The 16000-nt window shown below is 40.5% G+C and overlaps 1 protein-coding gene across 1 annotated transcript in view; it reads left to right on the forward strand.

Annotated features, from left to right (window-relative positions):
• The window catches only part of NNT (nicotinamide nucleotide transhydrogenase), a 103284-nt gene that overhangs the window by 32998 nt on the left and 54286 nt on the right, over positions 1–16000 (forward strand). The window lies entirely within an intron of this gene.

Below are 16000 nucleotides of genomic sequence, written 5' to 3' on the forward strand. Positions count from 1 at the left end.
CACCCCGCGGGGCGCCCCCGGGGCCGCGCCCAGCCGGTGAGCGGGAACCGGTCTGCATGTGGGATCCGAACCCTCGGGCGGGAGCGCCGCCGCGCTTCCCAAGCGGCGCACTATCCAGTGCGCCACCGGGCCGGCCCTTCTTTCAATCTTTTCCTGTGTATTTTCGTATAACTTTGTTCATGGATCATTACTGTAGATACAATTTTATATTTGTTATTAGTTTTCTCTGTTTAAACCCTTGAAAAATTGATTGTTAACTTATTTTTGTTCTCTTTGTTAAGATCCTACATTCTCATTGTAGAAAATTGAAACAGGACTGAAAAATATGAAGAAAAAAAGTACAGATCATCTGAAGTTCCACCAGAGCTGACCATTATTAATATGTTGATGATCATTTTTCCATACATGAGAGAGAGAGAGATAGGGGGACTTTGTGAGTGTATATATGTATTTATGGAATTTCCAGTATATATGTTTACTTAGGGATGTGACACACTGTCACTTTCAAATTATTTCCTTTAACACGTTTGGCCTTTTCAGTCAAATCATAAGCTCTTTAATGGCAGGAATTACTTTCTAATCTCTTTACAACATCTTCTTCTAAAGAATGTTTTGTGCTCAATACATGATTGATGTCAAACCAATAAGTGCTTATTAATCAGTAAACAGTAGCTTGATCTAATGAGACTTGGCAGCAAAGAAACTTTCCACCATTTATATTCTTACTGCTTATCTTTCTCTGTCCTTTCCTTGTTATTGAATGATGAATACCATGCTGACTCTAATTTTTTCCTTTCTGAAAGAAAGAGGGCCAGAGAATGAGAGCTCTTATGTTAAATACTACTGAAGAAGGCTCACTTTCTCTAGGGGACTGTGCAAATTAGAAGTTGCTTTGTCCTGAGCCTAAGGGAGAAGAGAAATTCTCTCTGGCATCTACCCCCACAAAAAAATCTGGCTGATGGTAAACCCAAGGGCAGGGAATTGACTGGCATGAGATCTATGAGCTTGTGGGGGGAAAATGTGCCTCCCAAGCTCTTTTTTCTGTTCTCTGTTTACCCAGGTGATAGGTGAGCTGGCCTCGCCAGACACCCGCCTCACACCAGAGATGGCTAGGTGAAGCGGACAGGCAGAAGAGTGAAATGGGGTTCAGCCCATGGAAGCACCTGTGAGTGTAGAAATGAAGCCTGTGATTGATTACTGGAGGTGGATGCAGATCGGGCAAGCCATGGACCCTGAGTGGTGTTTGTGAAATCTGTCAGTGAGAACGGAACTCTTGCACAAGCAGTAACAGGAGAGCACTTCAGGATTTGTCCTTTCGTTTTGTGGCAGTGGCTCCTGGCTCAACTGCTGTACAGGTGTCTTTGAGGAAGGCATGAGGTGACCTATTCTGTAGCCACCGTCAGACCTTTGAGGAGCAGCTGCATGCTGGGGAGGGGAAGAGTTAGAAACTGACTATATGCAACAAGTGGCCACTAGAGGGTGGTAGAACACTTACTAATGGGAGAAATGATGGGGACAGGAAGTTTTAGTCAATTCTTCATCTTAATATGAACTGAGGATAACTTGGACCTAATGTATAGACTCAAGGCTTCTTTTTTTTTTTGTCTTTTGTCTTTTTTCCGTGTCCGGCAACGGATCGCAACCCTCAGTGTCGCCCCCGCACCGGACCGGGGACCGGCAACGGGATTGCAAGCCTTGGTGTTGCTCCCGCGCCCCGCTCAGCCAGTGAGCGTGAACCGGTCCATATGTGGGATCCGAACCCTCGGACGGGAGCGCCGCCGCGCTTCCCAAGCGGCGCACCATCCAGTGCGCCACCGGGCCGGCCCAGACTCAAGGCTTCTTACGTAAACACTTACTGACTTTTAGGACCTACTCCTCATAATATCTTATTTTTTATAAGTAGTTTATAGTCAGTATAATTTAGTAAAAGGACAAGTTGCAGGATAGTTCTAAAGACTAGTTGAAGAAGTTTTATTGAACTGCTCCACTGAGCCTTTCCTGTTTTCTGAAGTCATGATCTTCACATTAAACTTGCACAAAGTCCTTCATCAGTACATTGGCCCAGAGATCTCTTTCAAAAGGCTGGCTGAAAAAGACCTTTCCCTTCCTTATCTTGATAACCGAAAAAGAGAAAAGTTAATTAGCATATTATAAGGAAAAAGCTGATCTTTCTAATGATCTTTCATATCCCTGGGAGATTGAAAACTGAAAGCCTGAGCATTAAAAAGAAAAAATGATTGAGAAGATTACATAAAGATACAAATGCCCTTTGGAAAACAGTGTTTTTGGCATTGTACCTTTACTGGTTTATGTCCTGAGCCTTTGCATGTGTCACCTGATGGTCTGTCTACTCCTGAAAGACTCCTAGAGTAGAACTTGTTCTAAAGTTTTTCTTGAATGGATCCAAAGGGGATTAAATCAAATGTCAGAAATTCTCCAAGCTAAGATTCCGTAGACTGAGATCCGCAGAAGGCTCGACTGGAGACCTGGCATGGATAAGAATGTTGAAGAGGGACACAGGCAAGTAGCTAGTTTCAGGGAACAACTTTATGAGGTTGGTTGGTACACAGCTGCTAGGTACACATCAGTCAGTGGGCTTGAAAAAACAATGACCTTGTAATTATGTAGATTGTATGTGGAATGAAATAGTTCTGTAGCTAGCTAGTCTTCAAGCTGTCTGATATCTTGCACCATGACCTAGACCACCTGTTGGTTTGCATGATGGGTTAAAGGTCAGAACTTCACTTAATGCAGTTAATTTCAGGATAGGGCCTAGCTGAAAGTCCCATTTCATGGTTCTGTGCACATAAGGGAATGCTCCTAACCTTCCTGTTCACTTCTTTGGTCTTTGGGGCCACCATTAGAAAGTAAGGCAGCCCTGTTCTCCAGTAATGTTCAGGCTGTGCTCACTATCTTTTCTGCTAAGCCTTTTTGAGACACGGAGATTTTTCATCATCTCTATGATCTGGAGCCCTTTTAGAGAGACTTGTCATAGACATAGAATATTTAATCAGGAGAGGACTGAATCAGGTTAAAATTCTGATAGGTAGTTTAAGGAGGGGAGTTTTGGGGCAGGGTGAAGAGGAATCATAGTGATTTTGTAATGACTGTGTTTTGGGCAAATTTTACCTAAATTCCAGTGAGAATTAAGCGTAATGTAGAGCACATGCTCTTGACCCTGGCAGAAACCGCCTTTTCCATTTAAAATCTTTCCTGCTGCCCACCTAATGAAAAAATCATGAGTATCATATGGTCCTATAGCTTCCCTGCTCTCCCCTTGCCCACCTCAGGTCTTGCTCTTGGAAACATAGCTACTGTAAGGCCTGGGCTTTTGTTTAGTGATGATGACAGTATCTTGGACCACTTAGGTTCCCAGCATCATAGGATGAAGGCATCTAAATTGATCAGGGTTGGATCACAGCATCCCACTCCCCAATTACCTGTGCTATAAAGTTTGTACTCTTCGGTAGGTATTTATTGCCTCTCATTTTCTAATCCTGACTTAGCTTTCAGGTCTCATGTTAAACTAATGTCTTACTCTCTGGTCTTGATTTCAGTCATGCTGGCTGCTATTATCTCTTCAAATGCGCCAAGATACTTTCATGCCTTTGCGCATATTGCTGCTTCTCTTTGGAGTGCTATCCCTGCCCTTCCCTGCCTTTTGAAATCCTACTCAAGTAAGTTACCACTTCCACAGTAGTTTCTATTGAGTAGGAGGTGTTCTGCATTCTGCACGCCTGGCACCTTGCCTGTGCTTCCCGTGACAGCAGGACTTAGTGCCATCGCCCCTCAGTTGTCCTGTCTCCCAGTGAGTGCAGCTGGAATGTTTGATCTCTGTTGTGACCAGTGCTGGGCATAGTGCTTTGTACACAATAGTGGCTCCGCAAATGTTGATGAACTAATCACTCTGGGTTCTTACCTTAGGTCCTGGATGGTGCAATCCCTTTGATTTTTCCGGTGCTATCTAAGGAAAGATAGATAGAACACTCTGTTGATTCACTTTTGGATAGGAACATTTCAGGGGCTAATTTAAGACTGGGATTTTAGCTTTCTTAAATTTTTCAGAACTAGGACACATATCCAGTCTGCAATTTGAGGTGGTTAGCTAGATCTCTCAGGAGGTACAATTCAGAAGTAGTGGAAGGTCTGTCTAGGAGTTAGAAAGTGTCCTGTCAGATAGGAGGGAAGGTATTCATTGCTTGATTGTAAGTTATAATACCTTAGGCCATATATACTTGGATCTCTTTTTAGGTACAATCCAGATTAGGGTAGCAGTACTTTTTGTTTTTATTTATACCAGTTAGGGTCTGTAAAATATTCCTGTAAAGGACCTGTGTGGTAATTTTCCTTGACTGCAAAATTGGAAGTGGAGGTTTTCCTCTGACATGCAAGGGCCTTACCTATATGAGACTGAACCTAAGAGATTTTGCAGATTTCTCCTAGAAAATCAGTGTTGGTTCTCCATCTGATGCAGCTGTCTCTTTGAATCTATCTTTTACATGGAGTGAAAACAGTATAAAAGAATGACTTTCTACAATAATTTTCATACTTGTACTTTCAGGTAAGAGAATAATTGATACAAGAATAATTGATATTCTCCATTTGTATAATTCTGCAGATAATATTGTTTTGATGACTATACAGTTTTTTTCAAAAGTAATTGTTTATTTTTCCAAGTGTTCTTTTTCTACAATAATTTTCATACTTGTACTTTCAGGTAAGAGAATAATTGATACAAGAATAATTGATACTCTCCATTTGTATAATTCTGCAGATAATATTGTTTTGATGACTATACAGTTTTTTTCAAAAGTAATTGTTTATTTTTCCAAGTGTTCTTTTTCTTCTCTACGCATTTTGATCTTATAGGAAAAAACTATATGCTATAGTCAGTTATTCCCAGCATTATTTGAATTATATTACTTTTTTTTCACTATCTGATTCATCTACCATCTTCCCCTCACTTACATGTATTTTATGATTATGTGGACTTTTATAATATTATTTCTACAAAGTCATTTGTTTTGAGAATTTTGAAGGACAGAGAGAAACACTTAAATGTTGCAACATCAAGGATTGGTAACCACAGAATGTCTACACACTTCTTGGTAGTTTTCAACACAGACAGGGCAACTTGTCATCCAGAGAAGGATGCTATTTATCAGACTTGATTTATTGGGGTGTGTTTGAGCATACTTAGTAAGTGACCACACCAAACTGAACAAATGTTCTGTGAGGAAAATTTACGGTACAGAGTTATGTTTTGTTTGGTCTGTTATTTCTCCAGAAGTGTGTTGCAAGATTGGGAAGCATTGTGCTCCCCTCCCTGGCAGTCCCTGTGTTGAAAAGGTGGAAGCTGAGGCTGCTCCAGTGAAGGAGCATGATATTTCCTGCTAACATGTTAGTTCTTCTCACCACATGTGTTTCTCTCTCTCCTTCCTTCCATTTCCCCCATACTTTCTTGTGCCTCAGTATTAGTTAGGGTGATCTAGCTCTAAATCCATGATCTTTGCTGTAACAGATTAACCCCAAAGTATATAATGGCTCAGACATGATAGAAATTTATTTCTTGCTTATTTAACAGTAATAGGTAAGTTCACACATTGGTGGTCAGCTCTCCTTCGCATAGTCATCTGGGGATTCAGGTTATGGCACTGTGATCATCATCATGATAAGACTCCAAAGGCACTCTGGGCACTGTCTCTGTTCCAGCCAGCGAGAAGGGGAAAGGGGCATGGAGGGATGTGTAGGGGAGGTCTGGAAGTGGCACACATCACTCCCTCTCACATTTCTTTTGCTAATACTTAGTCACATGGCCAAACCTAACTATGAAGGAGGCTGGGAGTTGTCACCTAGCTGTGTGCCCAGGAATAAGAGACCATTGTATTAGTTTGTTAAGGCTGCCATAACAAAATACCACACACTTGGTGGCTTAAGCGACAGAAATTTATTTTCTTACAGTTCTAGAGGCTAGAAGTTTTAAGATCAAGGTGTTGGAGAAGTTTTAAGATCAAGATGTTGGCAGGTTTGGTTTCTTCTGAGGCTTTCTCCTTGGCTTGTAGATAGCTGTTGTGCTGTGTCCTCACATGGTCTTTCCTCTGTGTGTGCATCCCTGGTGTCTCTTTTCATATCTAAATTTCCTCTTTTTTTTTTAAAGAAAATGTAATTTTATTATTATTTTTTACATTCTAGGATGTTGTTGTGGAGCAGCTGGGAGGGAGGGGGAGAGGGGAAAGGGGAAAGAAATGGGATGGAGGAAGGAAGAAAGAGGAGGGGCAGGATTGAGGCCAGTGGCAACCCCCTCATTCCCACAGGGGAGACCAGGGGGCTTCCAGCGGTGGCTGGGTCATTGCTGGGCTGAATGCTGATGTCAGGGGGGTGTGGCAAAAGCCCTCGCACCCCACTATCCCAGCTTGGGAACCCAGGGGCCTTCTTGCTGTGGCCTGGTGGTGGTTGCTGGGCTGGTTGCACATATCGGGGGGGCATGGCTGAGGCCCTCATCTCCCCATCGCCCTGGCTTGGGAGGCCTAGGGCACTTCCCATGGCAGCTCGGTGGTCATTGCTGGGCTGGCTGCTGGGCTGGCTGCGGGGGTAGGGTGGGCATGGCTGAGGCCCGAGGCCTCCCACTGCCCCAGCTCAGTAGGCCTGGGGTGCTTCCTGCAGTGGCTTGGTGGTCACTGCTGGGCTGGCTGCATGTGTTGGGGGGGGCGTGGCCGAGGTCCAAAGCCCCCCACTTCCCCAGCTTGGGGGAGCCTGGGGAGCATCCTGAGGTGGCTTAGTGGTCATCACTGGGCTGGCTGCACGTGTTAGTGGGGCATGGCCAAGGCCCAAGAATCCCCACTGCCCTGGCAGGGAAAGCCTGAGGTGCTTCCTGTGGTGGCTCTGTGGTTGCCACTGGGCTGGTGTGTTGGGGGAGTGTGGCTGAGGCCCTTGTCCCCCACCCTTGGGACTGGTTGCAGGTGTCGGGGGGCATTGTTGAGGTCCCCGGCCCTCCCTGCTTTCTGGCTTGGTAGCCCAGGGGACTTCAGTTTGGTAGCCCAGGGGACTTCCATTCCTTCTAGGTGTTATAGGAGTTCTTTGGTGAAATGAGACCTTTACTAGTTAATATCAAACTGTCTTTGGTTGTAGGTACTTTTTTTTTCTTTCATTTCTGTGTTGGATTATTTGCTGTTCCCACCACTTAAACTCTGCACTGGAACTAATTTTGTCCTTTGCTTACTTCTAAAATGGGGGAACTTCCTGTGGGGACCAGTACTTGAGCCCTGTGGTTGAGGTAAATTGCTGCTTTGCTGCTGATTCCCTAGGAAAGGATTTTTGTGCAGCTCAGGTTTTAATGGTTGACGTTATAGGTACTTCCGGCTCGTGAGAGATCTGAAACTCTGGTCTGGGCCTGAGTCTTTTCATCATACTTCACCCCATGCAATTCTATATTCCTGACCAGTCTCCTCTGAGTGGTTCTTTGCTGATTGGGGTGTAGATCAGCTGTCCTTTTTTTTTTTTTTCCTTTTTGTCTTTTTTTACTGACCGGCAACGGGATCGCAACCCTCGGTGTTGCGCCCGCACCGTGCTCAGCCAGTGAGCGGGAACCGGTCTCCACATGGGATCCGAACCCTCGGCGGGAGGGCCGCCGCGCTCCCAAGCTGCGCACTCTCCAGTGCGCCACCGGGCCGGCCCGCAGATCAGCTGTCCTTAATGTGCCCCAGTGTTCTCCTGCTAGGCCCATCTCCCTCACCACCTGTGTTGCAAACACTTCCCATGGGACGGGCCTTGTGCCAGTCCCTTGCAGTGACTCACTGGCCTCTGAATGGCTCCTCTTTTTCAGTTGTTCTGGCTCCTTGTTCCTGTGTGGGTCCATGGGAACCCTATTAGTGGTCTTGCTGGCCTGGGGGCCACCGAGGCTCTCTTCTCCCCTGCCGCCTCCAAGCAACTCCATCCAAAGGGCACAGCTGCAGCTTTTGCCGGCTCCTTCTCTGTGCACTCTGCAGCTCCAGCCTGGAAGTGGCTGGGGCTCGAGACAGTCCGAACGATTTTTTCTCTTGTTGTGGCTTCTCCTGCCTTCATGCACTCCGTAGGTCTCTCCTCCTCTTCCCCTGAGCTTTAGAAGCCCTAGCTTGGCTGTCGTAGCTTTTTTATAGTTGTAAATTGGTTGATTTGAGGGAGAGAGTGACACTGGAGATTGTCTATTCTGCCATCTTGACCAGAAGCCTCCTAAATTTCCTCTTTTAAGGGCACCAGTCAGATTGGATTAGGGCCCACCCTAATGGCCTCATTTTAATCTCCTCTTTAAAATCTCCAAATACAGTCACGTTCTGAGGCACTGGGGTTAGGGCTTCAACATATGAATCTCGGCAGGGGGGTACACTTCAGCTCAAAACAAACATGGGTTTTTGTGCATAGCTATTTGCCTCTTTCCTCCTCCTCAATTTGAAATTTTATTTGTTTACATTTAATTTGCTCATTGGGAATCAGAGGAAAGATCATGGATTTAGAGCCACATGGAGTTGATTCAAATTCTGGCTCCACTGCTTAATAGCTGATTTGTCTCTCTTAATATCAAATTCCTCATCTTTGAAATGGGGATAAAAGTTTCTACCTTGCATAACTCTTTTGTGGAATAGACGAAAAAGAGGTCCAGTGTAGGGCCAGGCATACAGAATATTAGCATAATTCTCTGTTCTTCCATTGTTGATGCCTGGTCTTAGGGATGGTACTCAGGACTAGAAAGCTTATTGGTGTTTGCAGTAAATGTCCAGACATTCTCAAGGATTATGTGGAACACTGAAGATGGTCCTTGAGATTGCCAGGTTTATGGATCTTCTCCTGAAGTTACATAACTGGCATTTATTAGATGGCAATCTGGCATGGTTTTTCCTGGGGAGAAATGTGACTTAATTGTTTTTTACATGAATTTTCTGAAGATCCCATTTTTTTTAAGGCTCTTCTGCCAACTAACCTCATTCTGATCTAAGTTTAAGTTGAAAGAACAGAAAGAAAATAAACAATACTATTTTTATTTTTAAGAAACCTTTTAATTATTTTATATTAACAACAAGGTAAAATCAGAATGTGTAATAAGTATTCATTGCTTCAATTGTTAGTAGACTTTGGTAGCTAATGTACATCTATACATATATTGCAGGGAACACAAAATAATGTTATAATCTCTATGAGAATATTTTATATTTCCTAATTTGTGCTACCATTTAAGTTTGGTAGATTGTTTTCCTTTTTGGAGAATTCCTATATTTTATGAAGCCATGGTAAAATCTTGACTAATTTTGCATTTTATTTATACAGAATTTTGCAGGTATGAGAAGTAAATTATTAAGATAATACTTTGAAAATTTATATAAATATGTTCTTTAATTATGAGGCAAAAGCTTGTTTTCAGGTTTCTTCTTTAAATAGGTTTTTAGGGATTTTTTCCAGTCTGCTAAAATTTGCTGTTGACTCATCATATTTTGTAAGTATTACATTTAGAAAAATCTCAAGGCATCCAATTTGAAAAGCCAAGTATTTGCCAGCCTGACTTTCTGTTTGGTTCCTTGTACAAATAATTCTGCAAAGAAAGTTTTTCTTTAGTTCTAGAGCTAGAGCTCACATATAAAGTACTGTGCTTGACTATTTAAGCTTGGGTCAGAATCTCTTCATGTTTGTGAACACAGCTATCTGTAGTCTCCCTCACGATGGACAGTGATGGAGGGGGTGTGTCTCTGTGCACTGTGGAGCTGGCTAAATCAGACCCACTAGGTAATGGATCAGTGGATCAGATGTTCAGCAGTTTCTTGCCACATCCTATCTGTTACATAATCAATTATCTCTTTCTCACGTGTATACAGATATGTATAATCTTTTATCCTCATCTCTAACACTTTTAAAGCTTATGATTCAATACTTTAACCCCATCTGTGATTTTGAAATTCCAAAAGAGCCTTTGATGGGTATCAGTTAGGATGCCTTTGGCTGCCAGAAACAGAAATTTTAACACAATCTGCCTTAAGAAAGGAGATTTATTGGGTTATATGAACAGAACAAAAGTCCATTTGTAACTGTGGATAGGTATGGGTCGGGGGTCTGTGCTCCTTTGTATTCTCTCAGCTTTGCCTTCCTCTTTGAGTTGGCTTCCTCCTCAGTGGTGTGTAGAAGCAGCAGCAATTTCACACCTCCAGTTTGTACAACACAATATCCGGAAGACGAGACAGGCCGGTTCTGATGGCTTCCTCTTGAAGAGCAAGTAAAGTTCTTTTTCAGAAGCAAAGGGCTCTCCCTGTTCTTGTTGGCCTTAATTGGGTTATGTGCCCATTTCTGAGCCAATCTATGCAGGCAGGGCAGTGAGATGCTCCTCAGCTTGCACCTGGATTTCTGAACCAGTCACTTATAAAGTGAGGGGATTACCCTTAGCCCAGCCAGGCCTGCCTCTGGAGCGTTTCTGAGGTCATATCCCCTGAGGCTTATGGATGGTGTGGAGGAAATGGAAATCAGAGTAGTGACGAAAGGAGGAACTGGATGCTGGGTAGATGCTAACAATGATCAGTGCAAAAATGTGTTGTTATAGCATAGTTTCTCGAAGTATAAACACTGAAGTTCAAGAAGGCTTTCTTTACCTGCTCTATTTTGTGTTTAGTCAGTATAAAGTACCGCATTACATTAAAAACCATCCTTTGCTTCCTACTTGTTCATGAGAAATCTATTTTGGTTTGGATAAATATTGTCTATAACTTATATTATTAATCTGTTTGCTAGTATGGAGTTAAATAATCATGTTCTTGTTAAAGCAGAAAGTTCTATTTGAGTCTCTGTCTAATTTGATGCCTTGCAGGCCAGGAAGTTAGGAATTTCCCCATCTGATTACGTGCCATTGAGTAATTCCAGTAAATAATGCCGAATGCTCCTTGAAATCATTATAAAAATTGTGTTAAATCCATTTCATCTTGGTTTCGTGTTGTTCTTAATATTTTTAGTGGTTTCTTCCTAATTTCTATTTTTCTTTTTCTTCTTTTGGTGTTAAGTATCTGTGAGGGCTTGATTCTTTTTCCAATAAGATAGAATCTGAGAATTTATTGATTTCAGATGATCATGTTAGGCCCGATTCATTTAGAGAGGTATAATATATTACAAAATTTTCTGGTATATCTTTAGCCTTTGGTATTTAGTTTAAGCTAAATCACTCGTTTTGAATTTAGTGTTGTTGAGAAGACAATGATATATTCTTTTGCTACATAGCAATAAGTCGTTAAAGTGATTTTTAGAAATTAGTGATTTTTTTTAGCAGCTTCTAATTTTAATAGTTTTAAAACTACATCCTAGTTTCGTTTATTGAGAAAATACATGATTATGAAAAGGTATTATGAATAACATTTAAAAATGAATTTATATGAATCACAATCATATGCACATACATCAAGAGACAGCATATATGCATGATGCATTTATTCAGTCTACGTTCAATTCTTCATGCGCACAGAGATTCAAGGATGCTTTATATTAACCTATGGTGTCCCTACTAACCCCAAATAATGGCCAACCAGTTGGGAAACTCTCTAATTAACATTTTTGGATAAGTGCTTTGAATACCCAACTCTTCTAGTAATGAAACTGTTGACTAGCTTTGAATGCAGCCTCTTTCAGTTGTAAAATATTAGACTCTGGAACTGTAAGTAAAATTTTCCTTCCCCATCTAGCCTGCACATGGGAGGCACTAAATAAGTATTAATTGCATGAATGAACGAATGAGTGACTATTTGAATGATGACTTTGAGTGCTTGATGTCCTACAATTGTCTTGGCAAAAGTATGGAGATAACTCCTAATGGAAGGGAACTGAGTAACCTTACCAGGGGAACTTAGTGTCCATGAAACAGAAGGGAGCAAGAAATATTTTATGAAGTTGGACATCATGCCAGATCTTTCACCCAGTGTGTATTATGCCAGGAAATATTCTTAAAAATTTTCTTTCCTTATTACTTTTTTCTGTCACAGTGATTGTTTTTTTAGGAGGGGTGGTATTAGGAAATGTAACAGTCTTGGTCTTTTTCTGTGTCCCCTCTTTTGCAGGTAAATGATAAAATGAACAGAAATGACCTTCAAAAGGGGAAAGACCAATTATGCTTTTAAAAAAGAAATACCTCCTTTCTGCTTTTATTAACTTTTTTGCTTTCTTCTGTAATTATATCTTGAAATACCTGATATACTCATTTTGTCTTTTATTGTTATATCTTGGACCTTCACCAAGCTGTCTCTGGGGTGTGTGGGGCATCTCTTTATATTTGAAGGATTTATAGTAAACATTGCATGTATTCTTTTTTATGTTATACTTCGTGAAAAATCTTTACACACCTTCCTGTTTCGTATCCATCTTTACTTATGGCTCTGCCTCCTTTTATAAGTGTTTGGGTGCACTCTTTGAATAACTGCTCTAACTGCATAACTCCATCTGCTGTAGCAGGGTGGGCAGGGGACTTCGAAGTCTTTTCATTCGGTAGGTGAATAGGCTGTTCTAATGCTTTTTCTAAGTTATTCTAATTCTCCTAATACCCCTTCTTTTTTTTTTTTTTTCCTTTTTGTCTTTTTTCATGACCGGTAACGGGATTGCAACCCTCGGTGTCGCGCCCGTACCGCGACCGGCAACGGGAGCGCAACCCTCGGCGTCGCGCCCGCACCGCGCTCAACCAGTGAGCGGACCGGTCTCTATATGGGATCCGAACCCTCGGCGGGAGTGCCGCCGCACTCTACCGAGTGCGCCACCGGGCCGGCCCCTAATACCACTTCTTAAACCATGTCCTTGACTGAATGGAGAAACTGGTTGTGATTATGCAGGGGTACTTTATTTTAATTTTTTTTGTAAAAATGTTATGTGGCTTTTTTGAGATGCGTACAAAGTAGAAAATAAAGATCACCTGTGATCCATCCACTTAGTGATAAACACTATTAACATTTTACCATTTCCTTCCAGCCTCTTTTCAATGCATTTTTATAATGTTGAGATCAAGATACAGTATCTTTCTTTCCCTCCTCACTTAATATTATGTCATAAGCTTTTCCCTTTAATATATAGTGATGAGTCATTAAATATTATTAGTAAATATGTGTTAATGGTTTAGTAGAATTTTCTTGTTGGAATGTACTGTATGTTTTATTTAACTGTTCCCTAAGGCTGGGCTTTTATTTAGTTTTCAGTTTTTGCCAAATAAAAATAATGGTCTGATAGCATAGTTTTCTGTATAACTCCCGTGTCTGCATTTTCATTTATTTTCCCAGGAATAATCAGATTTTAGAAGTAGAATTACAGGATGAGTGGATGTCAGTATTGGGCCAATCGAAACCTGCTTGATAAACTCTGCTTTCTTAAAGGTTGTGCAGTTCATAATCTCATAAATAGACTGTCCAGAGAATTGTTTCATTTCAACAATAAGTATTATGATTTTTTGACTCTGCTAGTTTGAGATGCAAAAGAAGTATCTCGCTTTTTGTACCCACATTTCTTTGATTCTGATGGTGAACTTTTTTTTCATTTTGTAACTATTTTTTTGGAATTGACCATTTGCATTTATTGTTCATTTATCTACTAGGATTTTAGTGTGTTGTTTTAATTTAAATTTCTGTAAGCTTTTTATTGCATTAACTTTTTGTTGTTTATATTTTTTGAGGTTTATAATGTATGCATTTTTCAAATTTAAATCTATCGATGTTTTCCTTTGTAGTTTTCCACTTTGCTTTAAATTTAGGAAGTACTTTTTTAGAGAGATATTCACCACGGTTTCCTTGTTTTCTCTTTTCTTTCTGTTTATGGGTTGATTCTCTTCTTTTACAATTAATTTTAACCTACGTAGAGTTTGGTTTAAAGTATGATATTAGGCTTGGGTAGATATTTTTCCCCCAGATACCTAACTAATCATCTTACTCCTTTTGTTCTTTCCATGTTGTGATGCCACATTTATCATGCATTAAATTTTATCATATTAGGCTGTCAGAGTGTGATAGAATTTTGAAACTGTGTTCCCAGTCTTTCCTTCCCTTGACCTATTCTTTTGAGGATTTACTCATTTGGAACTTTGATTTACTGCTCTGCTTCTCTTTTGGCTCTATTTTTTCCCCTTCTGTTTTCAGTTTTCATTTATGCACTTTCCAGAATTTTCAAAAAATTGATCCACATGTGAGTGCTTGAAGGCAGCTGTACAACATGGTCATCATTGTATTTCCTGTAGCACTTATTACAATTTTTTAATTTTAAAATTAAAACATTTGAGAGATAAGGAAAAGCACAGAGAAGAAAATAAATTAGCCTTGCCACTCAAATATACTCTGGTATTGTTAAATGCTATATGAATTTACTTTAAACTATATAGTATATAATATTTTATGCATGTATATATTTGTATGAAATACTCGTCTGAATATTTTTAAACATTCGTACTATTTTGTTATGTGCTTTTTACTTATAATAATTCCATGTCTTTAAATATTCCTCTGTGACTTAAGTACATTTTTAACTTAATTGTTATAGTGATCCCCTCTAGTCTGTACACTAAAATAAATTGTCCTATGTGAAAGAATATGCTATAATTTCAAAAGTGATTGAATTTCAGAGCAATAATATGGATAAAACCCCTAAGTTATCTCTGTTAAGGTATAAATGTGTGCATGTATGTTTTAAAGTTGTGTCAGCCACTGCACAATTGTTTTGTGAAGGTTGAGTGAGTTAAATCAGAGGAGCCAATTAGGTTGTATATTTGATGTTTTCTAGGAAGCCTAAATGGTTTTGGCCACTTTGTATCTTGCATGTGGTAGCAATATTGTCCATGGACTGATCCTTAGCTATATGTCTTAGAAGAAAGAAGGAATCCAGAATTTCTAGGGCAGGAAAAGTCAGTTAGATGCCAAATCAAGTTTATGAGATTGATGGCCACAAAGTTGGTGCAGTCAGAAGTCAAAGGGGGTGGACTTGCATTTAAAAGAGTAGATTAAGGCATATTAGCCTATAACAAACAGGAGGCTGGTTAATAGAGAAGAGGCTCTGGACCAGAGGGTAGGGATAGTGATGACAGTAAATACTTGGGAAGGTCAGGTGAGCACTTTAAATTTGCCACTTTAAACAAATAAATGGGAGGTTAAAAAAAAAGACAACTATCACAATAATTCCTTGAACTTGTTAAGATAAGTGAACAGTTATGTTGTTGATGGGGAGGAGCGGGGAAGGGAGGGGAGAAAAGGAGGAATTGGTAAAGGGACATGAAATCTCATAAATTTATTTCCTTTTTCTTTTGGTGTAGGTATTTGCATTGTTTTATGAAATGTGAACACGATCATATACTGACAGTGTGAGACTCTGTTGAACATATTGCTTTATGTTAGCTTGAAAAATCCTAATGTTTGGGGCTTTATGTTCTACATTAGAATTAGTGAACTTCTTAAAAATACATTGTGAATTTAGAATGTGAGTTATCAGTGAGGAGAATGTGCATCATATCAGGGACCTTTTCTGTTTATCTACCCCTACCCCTGTATCCCAGCACCAGGCATAGATAGGGCTTGACTCACCACAGGCACAGAGTGAATAGTTGTTGAGTGGGAATAAAAGTGTATGAGTGGTTCCTAACCCTTCTGGAATTGTGGTATCTCATTGTTTTGATTTCATACCACTTTCCTGTCTCTCCTCGAAATTATCTTGTGTTAAATTAAGTTACGTTAATGCAATGTGTTGAAAAACTTGGTAACACTTGTTAAGATGATTGGAAATATTTCATTTTGTAATTCATAAATTAGTATTGAATTTACTCTTGACATTTGTGATCTTTATGAATTGTTCAGTTTGGGTGAACATAGTTTCCTTAATGACTTATTATTATGCACTTTTAAGAAAACAAGCAAAACCTTTATCTCTTTGTGAATGGTACTGGCTGTCAGCTGGTTGGGAAGAGCAGTGCTTTGATTCTCCTGTTGAGCAGGTCAAGGCCGGCTTGCCACCTAAAGGGCTCCTTCCTGCATACTGGCTTTGCAGCTCA

This window comes from Galeopterus variegatus, unplaced genomic scaffold, assembly GCF_000696425.1.
Source record: "Galeopterus variegatus unplaced genomic scaffold, G_variegatus-3.0.2 Scaffold3913, whole genome shotgun sequence".
Classification (NCBI taxonomy): Eukaryota; Metazoa; Chordata; class Mammalia; order Dermoptera; family Cynocephalidae; genus Galeopterus; species Galeopterus variegatus.